Source organism: Falco cherrug, chromosome 4 (genome assembly GCF_023634085.1).
Source record: "Falco cherrug isolate bFalChe1 chromosome 4, bFalChe1.pri, whole genome shotgun sequence".
Classification (NCBI taxonomy): Eukaryota; Metazoa; Chordata; class Aves; order Falconiformes; family Falconidae; genus Falco; species Falco cherrug.
Genome location: NC_073700.1, coordinates 48,517,903 through 48,543,108, shown reverse-complemented (window position 1 = coordinate 48,543,108; position 25,206 = coordinate 48,517,903). Strand labels below are relative to the sequence as shown.

The following is a 25,206-nucleotide window of genomic DNA, read 5'->3' as shown; positions in this document are numbered from 1 at the left end:
AACCAGAGCAGGTCTTGGTGTCAGAAGGTCCTGGTTTCAGACCCCCTGCAGATGCAGCAGGCTCCACTACAGCCAAAACACAATGGCAATGTTCAGGCAAGACACCAGCAAGCAAGGAGAAGGTCGGACATGCTTTGCTTTACGTCTTTACAGACGCCTCCTCTATCTGTGCATCAGATCAGGGACTAGAAGGGTACCACTCTGCATATTTGCCTCAACTTAGAGCATCCTATTGATACATGTCACCATCTTAATTCAAGTTTCCAGGCTAAATGTCTTCAATGTCTTCTCTAATACAGACCAGCCAGAAAATGTTTTGTTTTTCAAGTTATGAGACATTTCCTGGGTTGGGGCTGCACTCGTAAGCAACAACAGTGGACTACAGCTGAGGATGACAAAACCTTTTAAAATTAAAACAAATCTCTTTATACACAATGACTGCCCATTTCACAATTAAGAGAAGCAATAATGGTGGGTTTTGGTTTGATTTTTTTTTTTTTTTTTTAACACTAATGTCATGGCACATTTGGAACCAGATTCAGACACAATTTCATTTCCGAAACATAACTGTTAAAAGGACGGCCAAATCTGATATAAATTTTCCTCCACAAAATAAACTGATTAAATGCAAACTAAATTGGAGTCCCTAAAGCTTTGTAACAGTAAACTTCATGTAGCAGTTTTGTAATTTGCAGATGGAGATACAGGAGAGTATTCATTTGCAGTCCAACACAAGTACCTAGTTACTCTGCAAAATAGTATTTTTAAGCTATCAGTAGTATCTAAATTATTCAGGGATGGAAAAAACAAATCCATCTCCTCTAGAAAGGAAAGCCACCAGCTGCTGAGAACAAAGTAACTATCCTCCCAAGGCCAAATAATCAGCAAAGCAAACACTAGCAGGGAAGTGCAGCACCATTAGCAAAGAGAAAAGTTTTCTAGGAATACTCTTGCAGTCAAAAAGTGTTTTGCAACAGAGCATGTTTTATATGATACAGCACTTCACAAAGGAGCAGAAAAGGCCAAGTGAGAAGCAGTACCCTAACCATCACCATCTTCTCCTGGGTGACTGCACAAGGCAGTGAATTGACCTGACAAAGTGAGTGACCACCAGGCTCAGGGGCTGGGACTCCTGCCTTTTTTTATTATTATTTTTTTCTCACCACCACCCCCCCCCCCCCCCACCCGATATTTCAAATGGCAACAGCCTGCCACACTTGTTCGGTCAGGCTGAGTTTCAATGGTGAGAGACTCCCCAGATGGGGCGGAGGGCATCGCTTGGGCCACTCCATCACCAAAACAGCCCGTGCTGTGCTCTCGTGTTCATCTCACCGCGATAACCCGCGTGCTCTCAGTCCCTCATCAGTAAGAGTTGCAGAGATTTTAATTTTTAATTCACATGAATGTGACGGCAGTAACAGGGAAGGAATCAGGGCTCTTCTGCCAGGTTCCTGGAGGAAGGTGGAACTCCCTTGGCTGCCCAGATGTTTACAAATCCACACAAAGAGCCCAATCAACACTGCGCTGATTAACAAAACTTGTTAGTGTTATAAACAAGGTCAATCTCCCTCACAGTGATGCCACAGACGACTTAGAAAAGTCTTTTGTATCAAAGTTGCAAAAACCAGGAGCAGGTATTTTCTTCCTGGAACAAGGACGGAGGTGCAAGGACGTTGTCCGAGCTGTAGCACCTGGACATCCTTGTGTCCAGGAGCACCACCTGAATGCTGCAGGTTTAAGCATCCTCCAGAACTGCCTGAAGCATCCACCCATCCTGTTTTTCACACAAAGCACAGTGCAAGAAACGCTGAATTGCTCTGAACATCAGCAGCGACTTTCCCCCCTTATTCTGCTTGCGAAGAACAATGAAGAATTGTCATTACAGGAAGCAGAGGAAGATCAGTCTGAGACATTAAGAGCCAGACCCTGCTCCTCTGTGTGGGCTGTGAAGCTTTCAGTGGATTTTTCCATAAGAGAGATTGCACAGGTGTCTTGATTAAACCACCTCAAACTGCTTCTCCTGTCTGAGCTTCAAAAGCAGCTTCAAAAGCATCAGAGGAATCAGTTAGTATTCATATCTTCCCCTGGCACTGCAGATTCACTTTTTTTTTTTTCATTTTAAATTATGAATTGTTTAGCTATCGACCCATTACTGCTCTCTCTTCTTTTCCCTTCCATTGTCTGAATTGCATAAATCTGTCTTCTAAAAGAAAGTTGGAAGACCCAATCGAACACTAACCTCACCATTCCATGGGTTAAATCCCCTGTTTGCAGCATTCTTGCCCAAATAGACAAAAGAAGGAAAAAAAGACATTTGTGAAGGAGAGAGAGCATTAATTACGGATGGGTTTTGGCACCGTCAAACGAAACATCAGTTTATTCTGTTACTCGAAGTATTGGGACTGGGGTTTCTACAACTTCCAGACTTGACCCTTTCCTGCTCCCTGACTCATGGGTCTCTCATGGGCTATGGTCTGTAGGTATTTATGAGCCAAGCGTGCTTCAAACAACTCAAAACATTTCAGAAAAAAACAGTACCTCTGGAGAGCTTCAGTTCAGTAGTCAGTAACGACCATCGCACTGCCAATTTTGAAAGCAGAATGATTAGTTCTCTTAAAAACACAGTTAAACTTGTCAGTGGCTCCTTTATTTACCCAGAAGAGATATGGGTGGGGAATAGGGGGAAGAGTTTCTTTGGTGCAGCCAGATGGAATGCCAAATCCAGACAGGGAGCTAAGGGGAAGATGTCAAAACGTGCTTTCCATTAACATAACAGCAGAAAACACAACTGGTTTAAAATACTACATACAAACAATTACTGTTCTGCTAACAGACCCTTTGCCAATACAAGGGATTTTATAACCATAGTTAGTTTAAACCAACAGCAACAGAGTTGTAAGTCAGCAATATGTTATTTTATTCGGAAATATTTGCTCAGGATGCTACTTGACATCAGACTTCAGTCAAAATAAACTTTAGCAAATTATATGTTAAATGATCCCATCTGCCTGTTTCAAAGGCAAAAAAGTAGATTTTTTTAATCCTGAATTTCCAGTTCTATATTCCAAAACAGAAGGGTCAGTTTCTGTTCTCATTTAGCACATTGTAGATCAAAAGTGAATGGGTTTAGTTCAGTGCTATAGGTCAGAGGAGTACAATCAAGACATTAACAGCAGTTTTAAAAAAATAAAAAAAATACGACATTAATTTTCTTAGTGGAGAAATTCTACTTTTTGCAGATGGAGGGAGAAAAAGAAAACACCATCATCTCCTTCTCTGCATCTGCACTTAGGTTGCCCAGGCAAAAAGCACTCCACTAGAAATATTGCACATTGTTCAGCTGAGCGTTCACATAATTATTTTTTTTTCTCCCACAATCACTAGATGCCAAAAAAGTCAGCCAGCTCTCCCTCCAACACCGACATGAAGCTACAGAGGGATCTTTCAAAGATACAATTCAAGAAATGGACTCAAAGGAGTACTACGAACAATTTATATTAAGTTCACAAGAGACCTTGCTGTCTCGAGGAAAGAGGCAGTTACAGCAATGATGCCAGAAGCCATTTGCAAAGAGGGGAGGGGAAAAAAAAAAAAAAAAAAAAAAAAAAGGAGGGTGGGGTTTTTTAGAAAAATGGTGTTTGCGGCCTTTATCTCCAGTTCCACAAGTGCATGCACATGTGTGTCCAAGGGAGAATGCTGTTTGTGCTTCTGCAGTGGGAAAACAGCCACTGGTGTTATAAACTCACAAAACGCTAACAGTACAGAGATGAGTTTACCTTCCAAAATAGGTTTTCAATGCACTATTGTCTCAAAAGAATAATACAGCCAACTCGCTGTACCCAGCTGAGTAAGATTTCTGGGGGTAGAGAGGGGGCAGATTTTTAGAATTAAAATCCCCTCTTATTACATTATTGGACCATAAGATTGCATACCTTCTTCAACTGATCAGCATATGCTCCTGCTGATCTGGGGGGTAAATGTGAATTCCAGGGAACAGGCAGGAGCTCAACCCTTATCTTAAATTTCTGAGGCAAGAAAATTAGTGATTTTTTTTATAAACCTGATAGAGAAAAAGGTATAAAAATCCTTGCAGAGAGACCACAGGCTGTCAGTTCTTACCAATGTTCAATTTACCTCTAGCCTAGGATGGCTGTAAGCCAAAAGTGTAAAGTAGAAATTCACCCCTAGACTATTTACTTTTCTCCAGCAGAAATACTGCATGATGTTCTGGCTAATCCCGTAATTCAATCCCCGTATAGGAAGAAAGCAGTTAGAAACCAGGAGATGCATTCAAAATGTTCACCACGGAACATTTTGTTGCCCAACATTGAAATATAAGTTCAACCAAGTAGCTGCCAAAACAAAAGCTATCACAAAAATTCCGTAATGATAGACTAATAAGAGACTCATCACCAAAGCATTAAGTAATTCTTTGGGGAACATGAATAAGAACTGCAATGTATGATGTATTAATGTAGTTATTTGGTGGCATTTAAGACAACAAAGCTTGAGTTTAAAGGATGAGGTTAGAATACTGCTGGAAAAATTCAATCCATGACATAAATTGTCTCTCAAAATGTGCAAAGAGAGGGAGTGTCACCAAAATTACCCTGTGTTTCTCATCAGGTGCTGCAAACAGAGCAACACATAACAACAGAGTTTAGCTTGTCTACAGTTCATCCTCCCAAAGATTTTTGTTGCAAAATTCACTTTTTGAGAGCAGTCTACATGTGGGTTCATTTAAATTGTAAAACAGCCTGAACAATGATACTGGAGTCACTGCAGCAAGGAATGCCCCAATCATTCTTTTCCCCAAAAGAATTTCTCTAATGAAATAATTTCTCCAGGGGTCAGTCTGATGTTTTCCTTCTCTTGTTTTTTTTTAGGACCATAACATGGCTCTGAGCACGGTCTCTGCATCTCCACCAGCAAGCACGCTGCAAGATTGCCAGCAGAAGGGAGAGCAAACTGGGGGAGTAACATCCTCCGAGTGGGTGCTTCTCCCAGGGGACTGTCCCCAAGCGCACCCAGAGGAGCAGAGGGGAGCAGCCACAGCACCGGGTGCTGCTCTTAGAGGGCACGGAGCAGCCCCAGCCGTGCAGCCTGTGTCCCTGTTCTCAGCATCCTGAGGGTCAAAGGCAAGTGCCTCTGCACCCAGTGTTCTCAGAGGGCACGAAGATGCCTGTGTGATTTTGCTCAGTGAGTAAAGCAGCACTAACGTGAGGATTTCAAAGCACTTTACAAATATTACAAGCCTACCCATCTCAACTCTCTGGCTCCTGGCAAAGGCAGGTATTGAATTTTTCCCTAACAGAAAATGGAAATGAAAGCACAGAGCAAATAAAGCTCGGTTTCCCAGACAGGCTGAGAATCTCAGTACCAATAGATGTGGGTTCTGGATCAGAAAGAGATGGGACTTGCTAGATCAGAGACTAATTTATACCTCAGAGCAGTCCCATGGGAGGTCTATGGTGGCACGGAAACCCCAGCAAGGACAGGGTCTGGCGGCTATGAGGTGCATCAGAAACATGGAATAAAGATCGTTCAGCGTGGTGTCCTCTTGGAACTACACTCTTTTATAATGTACATATATGTAGATATACAGGTATATTTTCATACTTACGTGTTTGCAGGTATCTAAAATATATGTGTATCTCCACATACACAGATATAGCCTCAGGGCCTGCATAAACATACAGAGAGATGTTATTGTGATGGACACACCCTCAGATGTCTCAATATTAAAATGTCTCCTTTCAGTCTCCACCTAAGGAAGTGATGACTAGTGTTTTTTACAACTGAGATAGGGAGACAGCGCTTGCATGGTACCTGTGGAGCTAAACACAAAACACATTGCCCTGCAGGGCAGCAGCCGGGGACTTAAAAATTCCTGAGCATTAATTACAATAAGGTGGATCATGATTTTATGAGCGATTGCATCCATGAGAAAGATGCAGAAAAGTACCCAGTCCACAGTTTGCATTCAGGTCAGACTTACCCTGCAATCCACCACCCTGCTCGGCTGTAATCCACCATGACAATAGATACAGTGAAATAAACAGAAAGGCACTGCCTGGCCCATACTTGCATACACTCTGTCCTCACACCGCGTTAAGAACCAGAATACTGACCCCCAAAAATCAACTCTAAAAATTAGGTGCTTGTAGCTTATCAAGCACCAACATGATAGCTCACCTTGTGCATTTCCTCCGCAAAGGCAGAGAAGGGTGCCTGCTCTCATGGAAGCTGATACCTAGAAGGGTTACATCTCTTAAATAGCCTAAAGATCCTTTACTTGAAGGGTTACATCTCTTAAATAGCCTAAAGATCCTTTACTTGAAGGTGCTGGGGCTCTTCCCTAGTAACAACAAGCTGTGGCGACAGCTCTTCCCAACAGTTCGGGGATGACGCAGCAGCAGCTGATGAGGCATCACACTGGAATGTCTTGGATGGGGACTGCAGAGGAGGTTTCTGTGACGGATAAACCACAAGTAACTAATCCCCATCCTTGTGCCAGCCTTGGCTCTGCCTCTCCCGTGAAGCCACTGTGAGCACCCTGGGGCAGAGACCGAGCCCCGCTGCACCCAGGATAATGTGCTGTCGGGGTGGGCTGGGGCTTCCTGGCGCTGCAACAGCTCAAACATCTGTGGGTTTTAACAGATACTACATAATCGGTCTAAAAGAAGCTGTTTCTGTCTACTGCCTCTACCTCAAGAAAGTTTAAATAATGAACTGACTCAAAACTTCAGTAGCCAGGTAAACCTCTGGCAACACATCGTTTATGAAATGTTACAGAAATGTTGACTGCACTTTTTAGCTAAAAGCAAGGGGGGGGGGGGGGGTGTTGTTGTTTTGTTGTTTGTTTGGGGTTTTTAAAAAGATTTTTAAGTTCTGAGCAGCACCTAGATTGAGAAGAATGAAAACCTGGAAAACAGCAAGAATCAAAAAAGCACTTTTACTGCTCCAGTATGTTTTGAAACATGAATTATCTTGCTTACAACTCCTTATCTTACACAATTACCTCTAACGGTTGCAGCATACAAGACAATACTCTGAAATTTAAATACTCCCATTTATTAGCACAGCAAGCAGCAGTTATAACCACCTCAGTGGTCCTGCTGCCAGCGGCTCCGATCTGGTGATTATTGTCTGATCCTGGTGTTGGGAGCAATCTTATGGAAAGTACCATAGTCAATGCTATTCCTTGAAGGAAAACACCAACAGATGTCCTGGCTAAGGCAGGAGTAGGAACAACCTGAGCTTTCACAACGCCCAAGCTGTGAAAACGCCCAAGTCAGCCTCAGCAAGGGAATGCCACAGAGCTGGTGCCTAAAACACCAAAGGTGAATCTTGGATTTGTGCTTCGGAGGACAGGTAATTAATTCTGAGTTCAAACAGCTGTGGAGGACAGGCAGCCTGCAGGCAAGCCCCAGTTTCTTCAAGGGTTTTAGGACCAGGGTGGAGGATACTTCAAATTCCTGGTGGGTGCAAGTCTACTAAACAATGGTGCACATCCATCATACTAAGAAGAATAAATACTTGCCAGGAAGAAGGAAGCTCTGAAGATTAGCTTGGTCACCAGAAGCCATTGTTTCTCTTATTATCTGTAGCTACTAAAGAAAAATTTCCTGCCATGATTGGCCATTTAAGTCCACGAACATTTGAAAATATCTGCATTTCATCTTTCATCTGAAAGAGGGGGGGGTTAGATTAGATCTAAGGAAGAAATTCTCACTGTGAGGGGGGTGAGGCTGGCACAGGCTGCCCAGAGCAGCTGTGGGTGCCCCATCCCTGGAAGTGTTCAAGGGCAGGTTGGACGGGGCTCGGAGCAACCTGGGCTGGTGGAAATGTCCCTGCCCATGGCAGGGAGGTGGAACTAGATGATCTTTAATGTCCCTTTCAACACAATCTGTTCTGTGATTCTTTGGAGAGAGGAAGCGGTGGGGGTTGAAACAGCACGTAAAATATTTTGTTTAAATGCAAGGACTGAAGATAAATTAGACAGAACTAGTTCACACACACTTACGCACATCTACCCCCACATTTCACAGCCCAGAGGTGGATTTCAAGTTGTTTTTTTGACTGTACCATCCAAGACAGCTCGGGGGAGGAGAAAGGAGGGGAAAGATATCCTTGCCCAGGCCAGGGAGGTGACAGCACTGACAAACAGCGTACCTACAGCACATGAGAGGTTGGTCTTATCTCAGAACTCGCTTCCTCCCAGCTTTCTGCAAGCTTAAACTTATCAGAGGCAAGAAAACGTGCAAATTCCCTTTACTGCCCAAACACCACAGCCTGGGTAAAAGAAAAGGCTAGACTACTGCCTGTGCCAGAAATGCCCCAGATCTGGCTGAACTAACCAGAATATCCAGCTCTGTGCCTTGCTTCCCATGAGCATCCCCTAGCCGCATGGAGACAGGCCATTTGTCCACCTAGTCCCAAATCTCCAGGTACCTCCTTTTGCTTCCCTCCTCCAGCCGTAGCCTGGGTTGCCACAGACCAGCAAGGTTTGGGGGATCAGCGCAGAACGAGCGGGCTGTCCCGTGGGAAGCAGCGATACCCTGCTGGGTGAGGACAGGCTGCCTTCTCCACCCTTCCCAGCAAAGCCCTGCTTTGTCCAGGTGGAGACTCGGTTCTGCCCTTGGGCACAGGTGAAACCCTCTCCCCACCATGGCCAGGAGGCGATAGGGAGAGGAATACCATTCGTGTTCGGAGTTACTGTCCCTGTGCCTTGTTAGCCAGTCCCGCAGCCTCACTTACACACCCGGTGAAGGGTACTTTATTGTCTAATTGTGAAATTGTCTGTTACCAACCAGTAAAGCCTTCTGAACCTGTCCTAAGCACAAGAAGCACTAACCCAACCCACACATCATCAAGCACTGGCTCAGCTCAGGATCAGATCTTGGAGAAAGCCAGGCAGGGAACAGAAAAAGGCCTTTTCACACAAACTGATTAGAGCTCCCCTATGCCGGCATCTAGTCCTGAGAGCAACGAAACAGGGGAAATCCTCTGTGCAAAAGCTATCATCAGATGCACCATGCTCTGACCACTGAGACTGTACCACTCTAGAAGACATATGCATCCACCATGAATAACCTTTCCAAATCAAGTGAGCAGAATAACTCCAACCAGTGTAGCACTGAGGCCATCACTGCATCGCAGTGTAGGGCTGTGGGATGTCTATTCAAGATAATAATAAAAAATAAATGCTGAGGACTGGAGGCAGGTCTCTTGCTCAAAACATGGAGCTTGCTGCCATGTACCACAGTACAACACAAATCCTTTCCTATGAGGGCAGCCGAGCAGGCAACGTTTTGGAAACCCTGACCCACACTGCAGATTTCTCACAGCAGAACAGCCTCAGCTGGCAAAGGCGCAGAAAGGAAACACACCCCTTCGGCACCATGCGTGGCAGCAAAATTTATGGCACAGATGCAGCAAGCGACAGAAAAGTGCTTTTGTCAGCTCAGCTTGGGCTGCCCCAAAGGCAGGACAACTCCTGAAGAGCGTGGAGATGCTGTTACAGGCATCTCGGACACGGTGGAACCCACAGAAGCCTTCTTGCCTCCTGCTTTCACCTTGCTCCCGGTTGTGTCCTTCATTTTCTTTATAAGAACTAGAGACTTGGAAAAACTAGAGATGCCCTGGAGTCTCCTGAGTGTGAAGCTGCTCTGCCACAGAAGACAGGGATGTGTTTCAAACTGCTGGACCTCATCATAGCCTACACACAGGTACCTGCTGTCATTTGTCCTTACACAGATATGTTCCTGCACATAAAGCCGGAAAAGCAGCACCTCAAACAGAAAAAAAAAGATTTGTGGAGACTGGACAGTCATAATATGCATCAGTGAACTGAGTGATGCATCAGTGAGGAATATGGCTGCAGTCAATGCAATTATTATTTCCTTCAGCTTCTTGCTAGAGACATTGAAGATTTCCTTCAATGCAGTAAGGATTTGTGACAAGAAAACGAATCTGGGGGTTTTTTGCATTTGCTTTTATATAAAGTCATCATTGGCATAGCATTCTGTGGCCTCTGTTACTTTGAAAGCAACTGCAATGGTCAACTTAATCTCTTGCAAAGCTTCAGCGCTACAACACATTTGTACTCTTGCTGAGACTTCTTTGGAATTTATTAAGCTCAGGAAGATAAATTCTTAATAGAAATCTAATTTAGGAAAAAAACCAAGCTTCTCAATTGCCTTTGAATTACTTTTCAGACACCTTCATTTGGCGTTTGTACAGCTCTGAACTCTTGTGTAATACCAGATCAACAAAACAAAACAGTTGATAAAAGTTCTGGTTGGGAAGACTTGCCTCTGTTGCAATTTAAAATACTCCTTGTAGATGCAATGCTGGAGAGATACTGCCTAACCCACCAGTGTCCTAAGCAAGGAGGAATATCATCGGCAGATTTTTGCATTCATTGACATGAAAACACATGCCTATACATACCATTTTAACATGTCAGGTGAATTCAGGAAATTTAAACTTTTCTAGTCCTGGTTTAGCTGGGTGAAAGGCAGCCATCTTTCACAAAAACATGACCCAAAGCTGAAGGTGGGTTTGTGGGTTGTCTTTTTTTTTCCTTCCCTCCCCCCCCCCCCCCCCCCAATTGGAGACAGTTTGTGTACTGATGTGCCCCAAAATAATTTCTTCTATGCTTTCTGGGTTAAGAAAAGTGATTGTCTGTAGGTAGTGCCCACTATGAAAGGATTCCTCTTTGTTCAGCGTATTAAGAGGTACATGGCTGGTGCTGCAGAAATGTTTTGTCGTCTATTTATGTATTTACAGCATAATTAGTACATATGTTACTTAGATGGAAACAGCCTAACATGAAAAAGCCAGCACATTCTTAGACAATAAGGTGGATTTGTGAATGTTTGAATGCAGGAACGAAGAAGTGCCAGTCCAAATAAGACAAAATACCGAGCCTCAAAGAACAGATTACAGAAAGAAACCTCGCATATGTTTCAAATATCAGGAACATAATCCCGGCTCGCCGTGCGCTGACACGGGGAGGATAGGCGCTCCTCGCCGCAGCACCCACGGCAAGCCCTGGCACGCTGGTCGGGGCAGCGCTTTGCTCCAGCTGGCCGGCAGCCAGACGTTAACTGCGCTGGCATTTGTTTCGAGGGAGGGAAAGAAGGGAAAACTGGGTTTAAATATAACTCGGCAGCCTCCAGCAGAAACTTTGGCTGAGAAGCCGAGTGGTAAGAGACGCCTGTTGAATCAGCACTGCCCTCCCTGCGCTGTGACTCCGCACACCGAGGACGCTTTTAACTCTAGAGTACTAAAACTGAACAAGGAAAATATGCTAGAATACATTAAAACAGCTATGTTTACAGGCCTGTATTAAAAGCAAAAACATGTTGCGATTAAATAGAACAGCTGTCAATGCTCTGAGGTGTTACAAGCATGAGACTATTTAAAGACAATGACTGGCGCCGTCTATTTTACTGCGATCGAGCTAGGAAAAGCTACAGTTATTAACCGCTGACAGAGGCTTTGCATTCATGGCTGCCCTGAAGGAGTTTTGTGACAGGCAGGGTGTAACAAGTACAGAGGTGACTTTTAGTGGCAATGAATTCCCTCAGCTGGAGAATTTACCCCAACAAATAGCCCAGACACGCAACATCAACATCGTCGGAGGTGCTGGCTGCTCGGGTCTTCGATGATTACGCCCTTAAGTTACCATCTCACGTTAACACACACAGACGTATACAGAAAGTGTATTTCTTACATATATAACACACGACTTAACAACAACTCTCTCTACACCATGCTCAGCCTTAAGTCTTGAGATAGGCGACCCTGTCCCTCCCCCCAACCCTGCTGCAGGGACTCCATGGGACACACAGTGCCTAGCCTCCCGATTAAGACCAGCCTCCATTTATATGCCAAACCTACAAATTTATATGCCAAACCTTCAAAACACTTTGAGAGCATGGGTCTGACGCTAAGGGAGAATCTGCTGTGTCGGGCCATGGCCACAGCACCCAGCGCGTTGCCTGCACGTCTTGCACCCTCTCCGGTTGCTGCAGCGCAGCGTTGGGATTTCTCACCCTCTCGGACCCTTCCACAGCAAACGGAGCTGGCACGCAGGGCCCCAGGACAGGGACACGGTACTGTGAGAGGAATTCATGAGATGCAAATGACACAGCAGGGAAATGCAAAGCAGGGACTGTCCTGGGAGTCCCATGTGAAGGCTGAGGGACCTGGCTCCTGCACTCCTCTGTGGTGGTGGATGCTCTCATCACCATCCACCAATGCACGCATTCGGATCATTCCTGGGTTTGCAGAAAACAGGGGGGACAAGGCAATTCCAGTTGTCAGCCCCTCAGGGACAAAGCAGTTCCAGCCACCAACCCCTCACTTGCTTTTGGATCCTGTAGTTACCCCAGAACCCAGATTCCATTTAAAAAGATGAGTATTTCCCAACCTCACCTTATGGGGAACAGCTTTGAGAACATGTACTTAAAACAAAAAACACCAGAGCATGCCCACATCTGTATACGCCGTAAGGCAAATGCAAAGCATCTCACAACATTTAAATAAATTTCACGTCCCTTGGGACGGCAATATTGAGCAGTAAAGAACCAGCTGGATGTGTGCTTTTTTGTAAAACCATGAACTAAGATTTTCAAAATGAAACAACGAGCACCCAATGTTGGAGCTACCGCATCCCAGTCCCGATGTCAGATATCCAGCACCCCACAAGTGTGGGCTTTTTTCCTCACCTGACTTCAGCCATCTAGAAGTCAAAACTTTGCCCATCCTAAATTCCCACAAAAGGTACCTCCAGAGGCTGCTTCAACCCATCCTGGAACAGGTAACCACGAGGGCATTCCAAGATGCCTTGCCATCCGTAGATTGACTGCCACTAGACACGTAACTTTAAAATCAAACCTGAGATAAGACCAAATTAATCTTAAACTGACTGAAGCAAACTCACACCAAAAAAGTCAAACAGCAGAGGCAAAAAGCAATCCCCAGTCTTTGGGCACTGAAGGTTTGTATTTGGAGACTGATTTTTTTTTTTTTCTTTTTTAAGCCAGCAATACTCTATGTTCTCAAGCGATTTGTAACTGAGATAGAGAGCTGAAAAGTTTGGGCAGCAGCAGATGGAAAAAAGCCTCAACTATCAAATGAATCTGAAGCTGAGTGCGGTCAGTTTATGGATATTTCAAGCGCAAAACCATAAAGGAGATGTAATAAAGTTATTATTTATTCCCCTGTTTGCTTCTTTCAATAGCAAAACCAAAATAAAGACTTCAGAACAGGACCTAAGTAAAAAGAATGGAAAGATTTAATCAGGCTGCAGGAACTCACGCTTGAAATAGGCACATGCACAAACTCCTCCTGAAGAGGGGCCGAGCCGCGGTTCGCAACGCACTTTATTCAAACCGAGCAGAGAAACCAAGTCGGGAATTGACGGCGGATGCTTAAAAATAGGTCTGATCGAAGTTTGCGCCCGCTCCTAAGCCCGACAGGAGCAAGCGCCGGGGCGCAGCGCCCGGGGAGCGGGGGATGAGCCGGCACTGAAGCCCCCCCGCCCCCCGCCCGCGGCCCCGGGGAGCGCGGCCGGCACCAGCGCCGGGCGGGAGCCGCGACCTCCAGCGCTGCCGGCCCGGTGCCCCCCGCAGCCGCCTCCGACCCGGCCCCGGCGGCCGGAGCCGGCGCTCGCCGGGACAACAGGAGCCGGGCTGAGGAGCCGGTCGCGGCGGAGCGGCCCCCTCGGCCAGGGGGCGGTGTGGGGCCCGGGGGGCGAGGAGCGGGGCAGGCCGCGCCCCGGGCAGCGGCCCCCGGGGGGTGTGTGTGCCGCCTCCCCCGCTCCGCCCGGGGCCGCCGCCGCTCCCAACTTTCCGGGGGCGGCGCGAGGAGCTCCCTCAGCCCTGCGGGAACAAGCCGAGGCGCGAAGCCGCTGCAGCCGGACCGGGGCGGGGGGGGTGGGTGTCCCCGCGACCCTCCGCGACCCCCCGCCTCACCGGCCCCCGCGGCAGCCGCGAAGCGCCTCACACACACACACCCCGCCACATCCACCCCGCCGCGGGCCCCCTCCGCGGGCGGGCCCCCTCCGCGGGCGGCCCCGGCGGGGCGCCGCGCCCCCGCTCACCTGCCCTCCCCGCCGGGCGCCGCGGGCTGCGCTGGGCTCCGGCCGCCGGGGCCGCGCGTTGCTCCCGTTGGCAAGTAACAGTCTCCAGGGCTACGGTCACTATGGCGCCTGGCGCCGGGTCTCGAGGCAACTGTTGCTAGCCTCTACCCTCACGTCACCGCCCGGCCCCGCCCACTCCACCGCCCGGGGGGGCGTGTCCCGCGCGGCGCCGCCGGCAGTTGGCGGGACGGCTGTCTGTCAGGGGAGGGGCGGGACGCGGCGGATATGGGCCAATAGCGGCGGGAAAGGGGTGGGGCGGAGAGTTGGCGCGCGGTTTGGCGCTTCTGAGCGGGGCGGGGCGGGGCGAGAGGCCGCCGTGGGCGGAGCCAGGGCGCCTTGTGGGCGGGACAGGGGCCCTCTGTGGGCGGGACAGGGGCCCTCTGTGGGCGTGGCCAGTGCGCTCCGTGGACGGGACCAGGCTCTTTGGGCGGGGCCACACGGTCCGTGGGCGGGGCCAGACGCTCCGTGGTGGGGCTAGGGCGCTCTGTGGGCGGGGCCAGGGCGGGGGCGCTGCTGTAGAGCCAAGAAAATGTTTTTTCCTCTATTAAAACACTAAAAAGTTCCCGTTGCATTCCCGGCAACAGCACAAATCCGGCCGCTCCCGGGGGACCTCGGGGTTTCTCCCAGTTGCCGCTGGTTTCTCCCTACCTGAGCTCCCAGCTCCCCATGACATCAAACCGTTTCTATAGTGACCGGCTGTGAAGTCACAGACAACAAAGCGGGGGGGGGGGGGGGGGGGCGGGGGGGCGTGCTAATGGCGGAACAGGGGCCCGGGACGCTGGTGTAGCGCAAACTCTAGAAAGAGAACGCAAACTCTAGAAAGAGAAGTGGATGGGCGTGCAGCATCCCTGGGCATGGGTACTGGCTCCTGCATCCTGCATCCCACATCCCGCATCCCGCATCCCGCCCCAACGCAGGCAAGCGGCACCGGCAGTGCCTGAAATTTGCCTGGGGGATGCAGTGGGTAAGGACAGAAGCTGAATCATCGTCCCATCACACAAAATTATCCAACAGTGAACGCTTCCTGATGGAGCATCCATCACGGGTTTTAAAGAACAGGCCAAGTCCATGGAATGCTGGGCTCAAGCCCCGATCGGCTGCAGCAGCAGGTGTGTTTGCGGGTGAGCTCCACGCCAAGCTGCCGTGAATCCAGAGGAGACCGTCTGCCAGCTGATGGCAACTCGGGAACGGCTCCCAGCACCCGCGCTCGGCCAGCACGTGTGCAGAATGCGAGCACCCCACAGATACAGATATTTGCACATGTGCAGCGGGGCAAGGCTTTGGGGTGCTGCACCGGGGAAAACTCACGTAGCACCTGCTTATGGGTGGGAAGATGTAGCTGATGTTTTTATGTTGGTGATGGAAGAAAAATGAAGCCTAAACTGTACTCCCTGCAGTCAGAGAACTGCAAAAGCAGCAGCTACCTCAGCCCTACACTTTCTCCTCATGAACATCCCCGCTATGCCCACGGTAAGGATTGGTGTGATCCAGCACAGACCTTCTCTGCCCTCCTAGAAGCGGTTCAGGCTGGAAACTCAGCAGATTTCAGGTGGGATTTCCTTGAAATCCCTCCCCTGAGTGACCAGGAGAGACTTGGAAGCTCGTGCTGTGTGAAGAAGGGGATTTCCAGAAATTAGGCATTTCCAGTTTGGACATGACTGCCTGGCCTCGCCAGCAAGGCAGTGGCAGGTGTCCTGAACGTGTACAGACTAAAATCTATCCATGAAGATGGCCTTTATTCCTTCATTTGGGGGGGGGGGGGGGGGGGGGGGGCGGAGCAGGCTTTTTATAGCAGGCATGACAAGTTCTGCGCCTGCAGGGTTGGGAAGCTCCTCTGGATACAGATTCCTATAAAAACAAATCAGCATGTACAAACCTTTCCAGATAGTTAAAGTAACTCCCTTGGAAATTAATATTAGAGTAGTTGCAAGAACCGCAACTCATGCTGAGCCACCTTGTCCCAGTCAAAAAAGAAAAAAAAAAAGCCTTTGCAAAAAGCAAAGAACAACCAATCTCTCTTGTTTTCTGGCATTTCATGCAGGCTGTTTTGTGCCTGTGCCTAAGAGATGGTGAAGGAAACACTGCTGCTTCTGTTAATATGATTTTTCTCTTTTTCACCTTGCATTTGTAATAGGTAACAAATTTAAACATATTTGAAAGTTAAGATAGTTCCGTTGTTCAAATTCTAAGAGGCTTCTCTTTGCAATCAAAGGGTCTTGACAGTATTGCGATGCTGATGAACCTGGTCATGGCTTTGCGGTTAAGGTTAAATACAGTTTCGCTCCTAAAGAAGAAACTAGGAATGGAGGGATAGTTTTAAAAACCAGTGGGGATGTGTCCTTCCTCTTAGTGCGGGTAATCACATCTCCCACCAACACACATCAACCTCGTTGCTTCCGAGTTGGCATGACCAGTGCAGCCCAGTCCTACATCCTGGGCATTTCTCTTAAGTTTAAAATGACCGATAGATCTGGGGTGGCCAAGACACTTGCTTTAATCACAGGAGAAGGAGGTGCTCCACTCCCCACAGCCTCTCCTGTTTACTTTAATTCTGGCAGTAAGGGCTGCATAATGAAAACCAGTACATGCTCTAGGTCGGTCTCTGTTCTTCTCTGTGGTTTCTGAAGGCAGGTGCTGCCAATGAAAGCAACACTTTTTATAAAGCTTTACAGAATACTTGTGTTTGTGGGGGTTTTGTTTGGGTTTTTTCCCCCAGTTACACCCAGCAGAATCACCATGTGCGCTTTTCAGTTGCTTTTGAAAAATGCCCATCAGACATTTCAAGATTTCAAGGATCACCTTATTGACATGCAATATAAAGCTTTTATGATGTATTTTTCTTTAACGTTTTCTGAAAAGTATGTCCCAGCCTAAGCCAAGGAAGTGTGTGGAATTTGTACCCATGGAGACTCCAATAACACAGTCAGCTCCAAAGGCCGCAGGGTTATTAGTTTTCTTACCTAACATATCAGGAAAGGAGTTACTGGAAAAGGGAGAGATGGAGAGAACGGAACTGAGTGAGGCAATATAAATAGGAGAGACTGGACTTGCTGGTCAGCATTTCATATGTCTGCAGACCTGGGGTTGGTGTACCTGCTTTCCATAGATTACTACAACTTATATTGGAAAAATTCAGAGTTGTGTGAGCACCAAGGACACGGGTGAGATTTTGAGAAGCTCCAAAGAAAAATAAGTCACTCTCTTAATGGGCTGTGGACCCTTAAGCCAAGATTATTTAAAAAGATCAACTTTTAGTGAGGGTGTCGTTGCTTAATAAACAGTAAAACAGAAAATAGGGATGGAATGGTTTTTGAGAAGACATCTAATGCACATAAATATCCACCTTTACCATGGGAAATGGAGATCAGATTAATTTCTTAATAGCTCCTTCGGATGTGTTTGAAGATTGTTCTCTAAATCAGACAACCCTCTGTTTTTTCTTGAAGAAAACTCCAGGCCTTTCCTACAGAAGTGCCATGTAAAATAGTTATTTTTGAACCTGCAATACTGTGGACACTTATTCCTGCTTAAGCACTGCACTTTGCATCTGGCCATATTGAATTGCATCGTGTTTATTTTGAGTCACTACTCAAATTTACTAATAGCTTAATGAAATCCTTCAGAAGTGCCTGCGGTCCTTCCCCGTTTGGTATCACTTGCAATGTGGTGTTGCAGGTCTGTTATCACTTTAATTTTTATGGCACAATTTTCCACTGTACAGCATCCATACCTCTGCAAATGAAATGTAAACCACATTCAGCTGTGCTCTTATTCTTTCCAAAGAGGGATTACTGTATGAAACCCAAAGCAGAGGTTCCTTGTCTTCTTGTACCCTGCCAGCAATATCATGAAATTCTTGATAATACCTTTGATAAAGTCCTACAAACCTTGGAAGTTGGCCGGTTTCCTCCTGGGAACCCAGGGAGTAATGACAAGGCTGTTATTTTTAATTAGGGATCTGTCTGTCACCTCTTGTGTCAAGCTGATCACTGGAATTAATTTTCCCTTGTTTCTTGCAACCTGTTGCATAAGCCACATCTCACCTCACTCAGCCCCGACAGTATCGGGGTGGGTCTGGGCAAAGGAGCCTTATTTAAGAAAGCTGCTGGTAAAGAATGAGAAGAAACGAAGCCTGCTGGCAAAGGAGCACGCTTGCTGCAGCTGTAACAGCCACCCACAGGAGGGCACATTCCTCAAAGCAAACCGGAGTTCAGCTAAAATCCAATCCGACTCAAAGCATCTGTCTGACTCGATTTCACTAAAGGGAGATTTTGACAGAAACTAGCGTTTTGATGGAAGCAAATGCCCTGCAAAGGTAGTGGGATCCTTTGACATTCAATGTTTATCCATCACAAATACTGTTGTTTCAGTTGCTGGTAATGAAACCTGAAATGAAGCTATTCCCTTGAACTGTTATACGGAAAAAAATGAAAAAAATCCCAGAGGATTAAACCCAAACCAGAACAAAAAGTTGCCTTTGGGGTTTTTCATTTCCAAAGAAAGGTTTGATTGTGTTCAGCCAGTTTGAATGGGGAGAATCACAAGTACTAACCCAGACAGGACTTTCCACCTCCAAGCTTTCTGTGCCGCGTTCCCCCCGTCCGTGCTGTATTTTACTGCTGAGTGATCTCAGTGATCTGGTGCAGTGTGTAAGGAGCCAGAACCGGTGGCTCTCTGCGTCCGCTCTGCCACAGTATAAACAGCATCACCCCATGCAGACTAAGACTGGCTAAACAGCAATAACGGATTTTCTTTCAATATACCAGCAATAAAACTTAACTTCACAATCATTTTAATGCAGATGGGACAGGGTCTGCTTTTGTAGGCACGTAGTTGCTCGAGAGATGCACTTGAGATCTCTGCACCAGCTGCTACTGAGGAAGCTTCTTCAGAGGGACTGAAGCAAACTGAAGCGACAGCTTTTCCTGCGTGGAGCTGCCACATCCCTCGTGCACTGCAGGTGGATAATGCCAGGTGAAAGCCTGCTCCAACCACAGCCCCAGGAGTGTTGTCTCCTGCATCACACATTTCTAAATTTTCTGCTGGTCAGACAGCCACCCTCCTCAGGGCTTTTGGCTGGGCTTAGGAGGATAAATCTGTTGAGCGCGGTTGTGCCAAGGCCACGCTGGAATTTCTTAGTGGCATTGTGGCACGTCCTCCCCTGCCCACATGTCTCTTCAGCGGGAAAATCCAGGCTGTCACTGCTCCAGTGTTATGGGATGCTCCATCCTGCCCTGACAGCACAGCAGAGTCCTGCTTTCCCTCCAGCCTTCCTCTGACAGCAAACAGTGAGTGCTGAAGGTGGCAGAAAGAAGAAATGGTGTTTAGCCTTTCCCTTGCCCTTTCTTCTATGTCCCTTGGGTGGCAGCAAGTATCGCAGCAGTCCCTGGCAAGGGCTTCCCAATTTGAGGATGTGGGCTTTGAAGAGGTTACTCTTCTCAACGTTCTTCCCCATAACAAGGTTTTAGCACAGCTGGAAACCCAAATGCTCCTTCCTAGCCTTGAAATCTCATTTCAGCAGAGTTAAAGGACCGAGCGTTTATCTGGTGTGTTATCTGTTTGGTTTGGCTGTAGCTGTCTGGAAAACACGGCTGTAGCTGGCTGCAAAAAACACGGTGTATGGTCATGGAAAAAACAGTGTATGTGGGTTTTGTGTGCTACTCCTTGCAGGGAGCTGTAGCTTTCTCAGCTCACAGAAGCTAGAGGAGGATGTGTCCACAACCTGGATGTAATCAAAGACAGTCATGTTGATATAACTAAATTAATACAGCTTATGTCAACATAACTTCTGTATGGAGGCAACGTCTGTGTAATTAAACTCTCAGTGACTGAATAGCTCTGGCATAAGGTTTCAATGGAATTTCTGTACAATGCAGAACTTCTTTTCTAGTGCAGTGAGTTTGAAAAATGGGGCTACAAGAAAGCCGGAGAGGAGCTTTTTACAAGGGCATGTAGCCATAGGACAGGCTTTAAACTGAATGAGGGTAGATTTAGATGAGATATTAGGAAGAAATTCTTTACTGTGAGAGTGTTGAGGTGCTGGCACAGGGTGCCCAGAGCAGCTGTGGATGCCCCATCCCTGGAAGTGTTCAAGGCCAGGCTGGACGGGGCTCAGATCAACCTGGTCTAGTGGAAGATTCACACCACCTTCTCGTGCATTTTGGAGGTGAATGTTACCAGCGGTGTAGCTGAGAAACAATTGCTGAAATTGCCATCAGGCAAAATCAGCTACCCTAACTTAGACAAGTTATTTATATGATTTCAGCTGTATCAGTTGCTTTTGCCTGCAATAATTTAGCAAACATTTGTGCAGCAATAAATCTACGGGGCTGATAATCAGCAGGGGTGAGACTGAAGTCACACACACACTTAAACAGCAGTGTGATGTGCAGTTTAAGACACTTGACTGCACTCAGGCAGGTGGGAAGAGCTGCTGGGTTTCTGCACCAGAAGGATCACAGCAAACAGCTTCAACTGGATGTAAGGGAGGTGTAACTGAGTCTCTAAGGTTTTGACGGACAGGCTGCAGTGAAATGCTGTGTCTGTCCTCACCTTTCCATGCCAGCCCTCTGCCAAAAGCCATCAACTGCCCAGAAGCACCAAGAGAAAGGTAGGTATGCTTTTGCTTTGGCCACCTCCACGCCAAGCCTAGCTTTGCAGCCTCACCCAGCAGCAAAGTGAGTCCGAGCTGCAACGCTGTGAACTGCAGCAGCTAAGGTAAGGGGTGACAATGACAGGCAGTAACTACTTCAACTGCTACAGAGTGATTTCCTCGAGCCAGCAGATGAGGGACAATTTTCTTCTACAAAGAAGAAAAAATCACCATCGGGAATCGTGCTGCAGTGGCCGTATGGGCATAGATGGCTGGCCTGCGGGACAGACCGCAACAGGGCAAAGACCACACGGCTGGATATAGCAGAACGTGTGTGCTGACCGGATAAGCTGGGGCAGAATTATTCCGAAAACGGGACTGTGGAAGGCCAGCCTTATCTGCCTACCCTGTGAACGTTCCCAATGTTTCAGGTCACTTCTTCCATCCTGAACAGGGACAAAAAAAGTCTTATGGAAGTTCAGAGCATGAATATTAAACAGGAACAGCTTGTTCATATGGGGAGGTTCATGCTCATGACTGATCATTTTACAGTTCTGTAACTTTTTTACTACAGTGAGTTTATGTTTAAAAAACATGGAAAAATATTAAGTAGCCCTGTGCATTATTAACATTTCAGACTGAATTACAGGTGCAAAGGCCTTGCACTGCACTCCCAGCTACAGTCAACCATCCCCAGCCACTTCTCCGCCTGTATTGTCTCACAGCACACTGAACGGGATCCGCACTCTGTGTGATCAAGTTACAGACCATGTTTCCGTGTTGTGATCTCTTAACTCTGGTCACACGTTCATCACTTTCCTGGTTACAACACAGTTTAAATGGGGAGGGCAGACAGGGCATAGCCTTGTTCTGCTTTGGGCTAGACCGGTAAACACTGGGACATTGCAACAAAGTCCCTTGGTTTGGGAACCTGGAAGCAGCCCACCTTTCTCCTACAGAGCAAAAGATAGAAATCTTTTGTTTACTGAAGTTCCAGAGATGCAATTAGGGGTTTTTTTCCAGAGCTGCTGGAAACAACTCTTCTACACCTAACTTCTGTATGCATCTCATTTTAGAGCAAAGGGCTTTCTGTCAAATTCTTTTTCAAAAGTGGAATTACCTGTGGGCATAAATAGCATTGCAATTTGGTTTTAGCTTTAATGTTCAGAGTACATAGACAAGACCTCCAGAGGTAGGTGATATATGGCATCAAACTAAATTATTATATAGGTTAGAAATTTGAATTCTCCACTGCCTTTCACATTTTATGGATGTGTGTGCCACATACTATACTTTGCATGTTGCATAAAACAATGGACAGCCTTTGCCTATACTGTGTTGTTTCAACATCCACTAGTGTGCAGGTTTGAATGAGTATTTAAAAAAAAAAAAAAAAGTGTTTGTGCCTATGACAGACAGGGCAGACACTTTCTCCTCCAGTTTTATTTAGAAGAACAAAGCTGCGAAAGAGTCACATTATTACAGACAGGCAGGTAAGTATCAGCTGGTGTGTCCTGGTGAAGACTCCTTGGTTTTGTTAAAGCTATGTTGATTTGTGACAGCTGAGAGTTGGGTATGAATCTAGAACTTAATTTGGTCTGGGATTTTAGTGTGTGTGTGTGTTTGTGTGCACATGTCTTTTTTGTTGTGTGTTTTTTGGGTATGTTGTTTTTTTTCCAGAGACCTACGCCTATTTACTGTAGACACTTTCATATGACCAGAAAGATGTTGCAAGTCCTTGGTGGGAAAGACAACATGATCTATTTAAGTTTAGAAATAACTATGCTATAAACAGACTTTTTTGTCTCCCTTCCTTCCTTGTGACAGCATGTTTACCAGCATATTTCCCCAGTGCATTCGTTCTCCTCTTGAAAAGCTTCATATGGAAATTGCTGAAACAGAGTATTGCCCACCCCCCACACCCCCACCCCCGTTATCTTTCAAGTCAATGTCCTGAAGTGCAACTACATCTCGGGTTGAGTCACTTGCTACCAGTCACTCTGAGTTGGAAATTTGTAAGCGTTATCAGAGGAATACTAGCCCAGAATAGCTTACAGATCCAATGCCAGTGCTGGACGGGAAGGGTGACAAAAGTGAAAAGTTGTGTAAACTGTCTTGGGTCATTTAGGTGGGCATAGGAGAAATGATTAAACTGAAGAATAAACTTATTTCTACACTCTCTCTCTGTGTCCACAGCTGTATGAAATGATTCTTTGCTTAAGGTAGGAAAGAACTTGCAAATGGAATTTCTTCTGTTTTACCAGAAAGCAGGGTGATGTTCTGTCAGTCACAGGAAACCTGTGGCCGAGATGAAGAACTCAGCTCTTGGCAGCAGCCAGCCTATGTCTCACTGACTAACTAACCCCCGTCAGGAAGGAGTGTGCTGTCCGTACACCAGTGTTTCTAACCACAGTTGGGTGACTTGTCATACATGAGCTTAAAGTACCATGGCCCCCATCTGCATTTACCCTGAGCCCTGTCAAGGCACTTACCCTACCACTCTTGTCTTGTGAGGGACACCCCTGTCTCTGATGACATCTTCCTCCACCTTGGTCTTCTGCTGCACCATGTTAAATACCTGCAAATGTCAAGACAGGACAGAAACATGAAGGCATCATAGAATCATTTAGGTTGGAAAAGACCCTTAAGATCAGAGTCCAACCATTAATCCAGCACTGCCAAGGCCACCACTAAACCATGGCCCTGAGTGCCACGTCTACACATGTTAATTAACTGCTCAAGTTAACTGCTGGTAAATACAGAGTCAGCAAAGGTGATAGTCTGCGAAGAGTGCAGTCATTCTGGTGCATTTGCTAGTTCAAGCTTAACTAAGGGCTGTGCTGTGCTATCACCAGTCACTAATGACAGCTCTTGTAGTTGTTATACAGAGGTATAAGCTGATCCCTTGCAGGCAGCAAGAGCAGCCCCTTTCCGGCCTGTGGCAGAGCTGCCTGAGCACAACCTGCACTTATCTTTGCTCCTATCTAGTCCTTCACCAGTAACCGGGTCCCCTTTGGTCCCAGAACCAACGGGACTTTTGCAAACACCAGGGCATCTGCCTCAGTAGTGATGCAACCTCAGCTTGATAGACAAGGACACTGGGAGCACAAAAAAGCAGCTTGGCCAAGGTAATTTGTTGGCTTAGGGCATCGCCAAAAATAGAAGTGGTTACCCCTGCCACTTCAGCTAACCTTTGGGCTGTGAATCTTTTTTTGGTTCACTGAGAACTATGTGCCCCTTGTCAGCACAGCAGGTACTGGCTAACGACCAAGGCATCCCTGGAATAAGAGGGTTAGTAGACCACCAAGTTTACAGATCTCACCAATTTTCTGGATGCTGTTTGTATTCTTGCGCTTCAGATTAAATTTGCCAGCCGAATCAGAACGGGAGTCACGTGAGGGATTTGGCCAGGCTGCAGTGGAGCTGCAAGGGAAGGCTCAAACTGCAGGAGATGGTAAACAGTCAAGAAAGCAAGAACTCCTGGGTGCCTGGACCCGCTGACACACAGTGCTGGACTCCCGGGGCTGGCTTGGCAGTCCCTGTCCCACTGTGCCGTTGCTGTTTCGCAGCTGCAATATCCTCAGCGCTGTTCTGTCCTCTGGGCCTGCTGCTGCTCCAGCTGTGGCCCTGACCTTCTGGCAGGAGCTTCTCTCATGACATATTCCTTAGGTTTGCTCATCAACTAAATGGTGTGAACCATGCCCTCCCCCACCGCAAGGGAGCGGGAAGTATCTCTGGGCACAGGGGGGAGGGAGAGAAAAAGTCTCAGGAGAAAAAACAACATTTAGGAATTTTTGATCTGCGCTGGCAAAAGAGCAGCAATAATTAATTTGACAGATACAGCTGTTTTGTTACCAGGATAAACAAATTTCTGGCTTTTCTGCAACTTTATCAGCTAGGAACAACTGAGAACAGTGCAACGATCTACCTGACCGTAACTTAAAAAAAAAAAAAATCAATTTAAAAACGTGCCGCTGGACGTTAAGAGGACGTTAAGGGCACTAGGCCGCGGCCTGCGCCCCAGGCCCGGTGGCGGGTGCCCGATACTGTGCTGCAAATCCAGCCCGTTCCCCTCGTCTGTGCCTCGGAGCCCGGGGCCAGGCTGCTCGGGGCCGGCCTCCCTTTTGCTGCCGCCGGCCGCCGTGCCACTCCCCCGCCGCTCCTCCCGCCCGGCTCCCCGCGCTGCCGCCCGGGCAGGCCAGGCCGCGCCGCCCGCCCATCGCCTCACGCAACCGCGTTACCCGGCTCTGAGGCGCGGTCCGCGCGCGCCGCGCTGGGGGTGACTGCGGGGCGCCTTCGCGCCGCCTTCGCGCCCGGCTGCCGCCGCCCTGGTTCAGCCCGTCCCGCCCTCAGCCTGCGGGGCCTGGGCTCAGGGTCGGGCTCAGGCTCGGGCTCAGGGTCGGGCTCAGGCTCAGGCTCAGGCTCGGCTCCAGGGCGCGGCGGCGGGACAACGACCGCG

General features: G+C 47.5%; 1 protein-coding gene and 1 long non-coding RNA gene across 7 annotated transcripts in view; both read right to left on the bottom strand.

Moving 5' to 3' along the window:
* Positions 1–14,305, bottom strand: part of RFX2 (regulatory factor X2) — a 63,887-nt gene extending 49,582 nt beyond the window's left edge. For 3 of the 5 annotated variants that reach the window (XM_055706903.1, XM_055706904.1, XM_055706909.1), the window contains exon 1: positions 14,117–14,305. The gene's annotated coding sequence lies outside the window, so the exon portion shown is untranslated. The remainder of the gene's footprint in view (positions 1–14,116) is intronic. The other 2 variants (XM_055706907.1, XM_055706905.1) reach the window with 2 other exon arrangements.
* Positions 14,306–17,711: 3,406 nt separating this feature from the next.
* LOC106630806 (uncharacterized) lies at positions 17,712–25,157 on the bottom strand. 2 transcript variants are annotated; one of them, XR_008731702.1, is made up of 4 exons: positions 24,989–25,157; positions 24,070–24,170; positions 23,240–23,325; positions 17,712–17,887 (listed from the first exon to the last, which is right to left on the bottom strand). It is a non-coding gene; the product is annotated as an uncharacterized LOC106630806 (long non-coding RNA). The 2 variants fall into 2 exon arrangements; XR_008731701.1 differs by lacking the exon at positions 17,712–17,887 and adding an exon at positions 18,627–19,450.
* Positions 25,158–25,206: the final 49 nt, after the last annotated feature.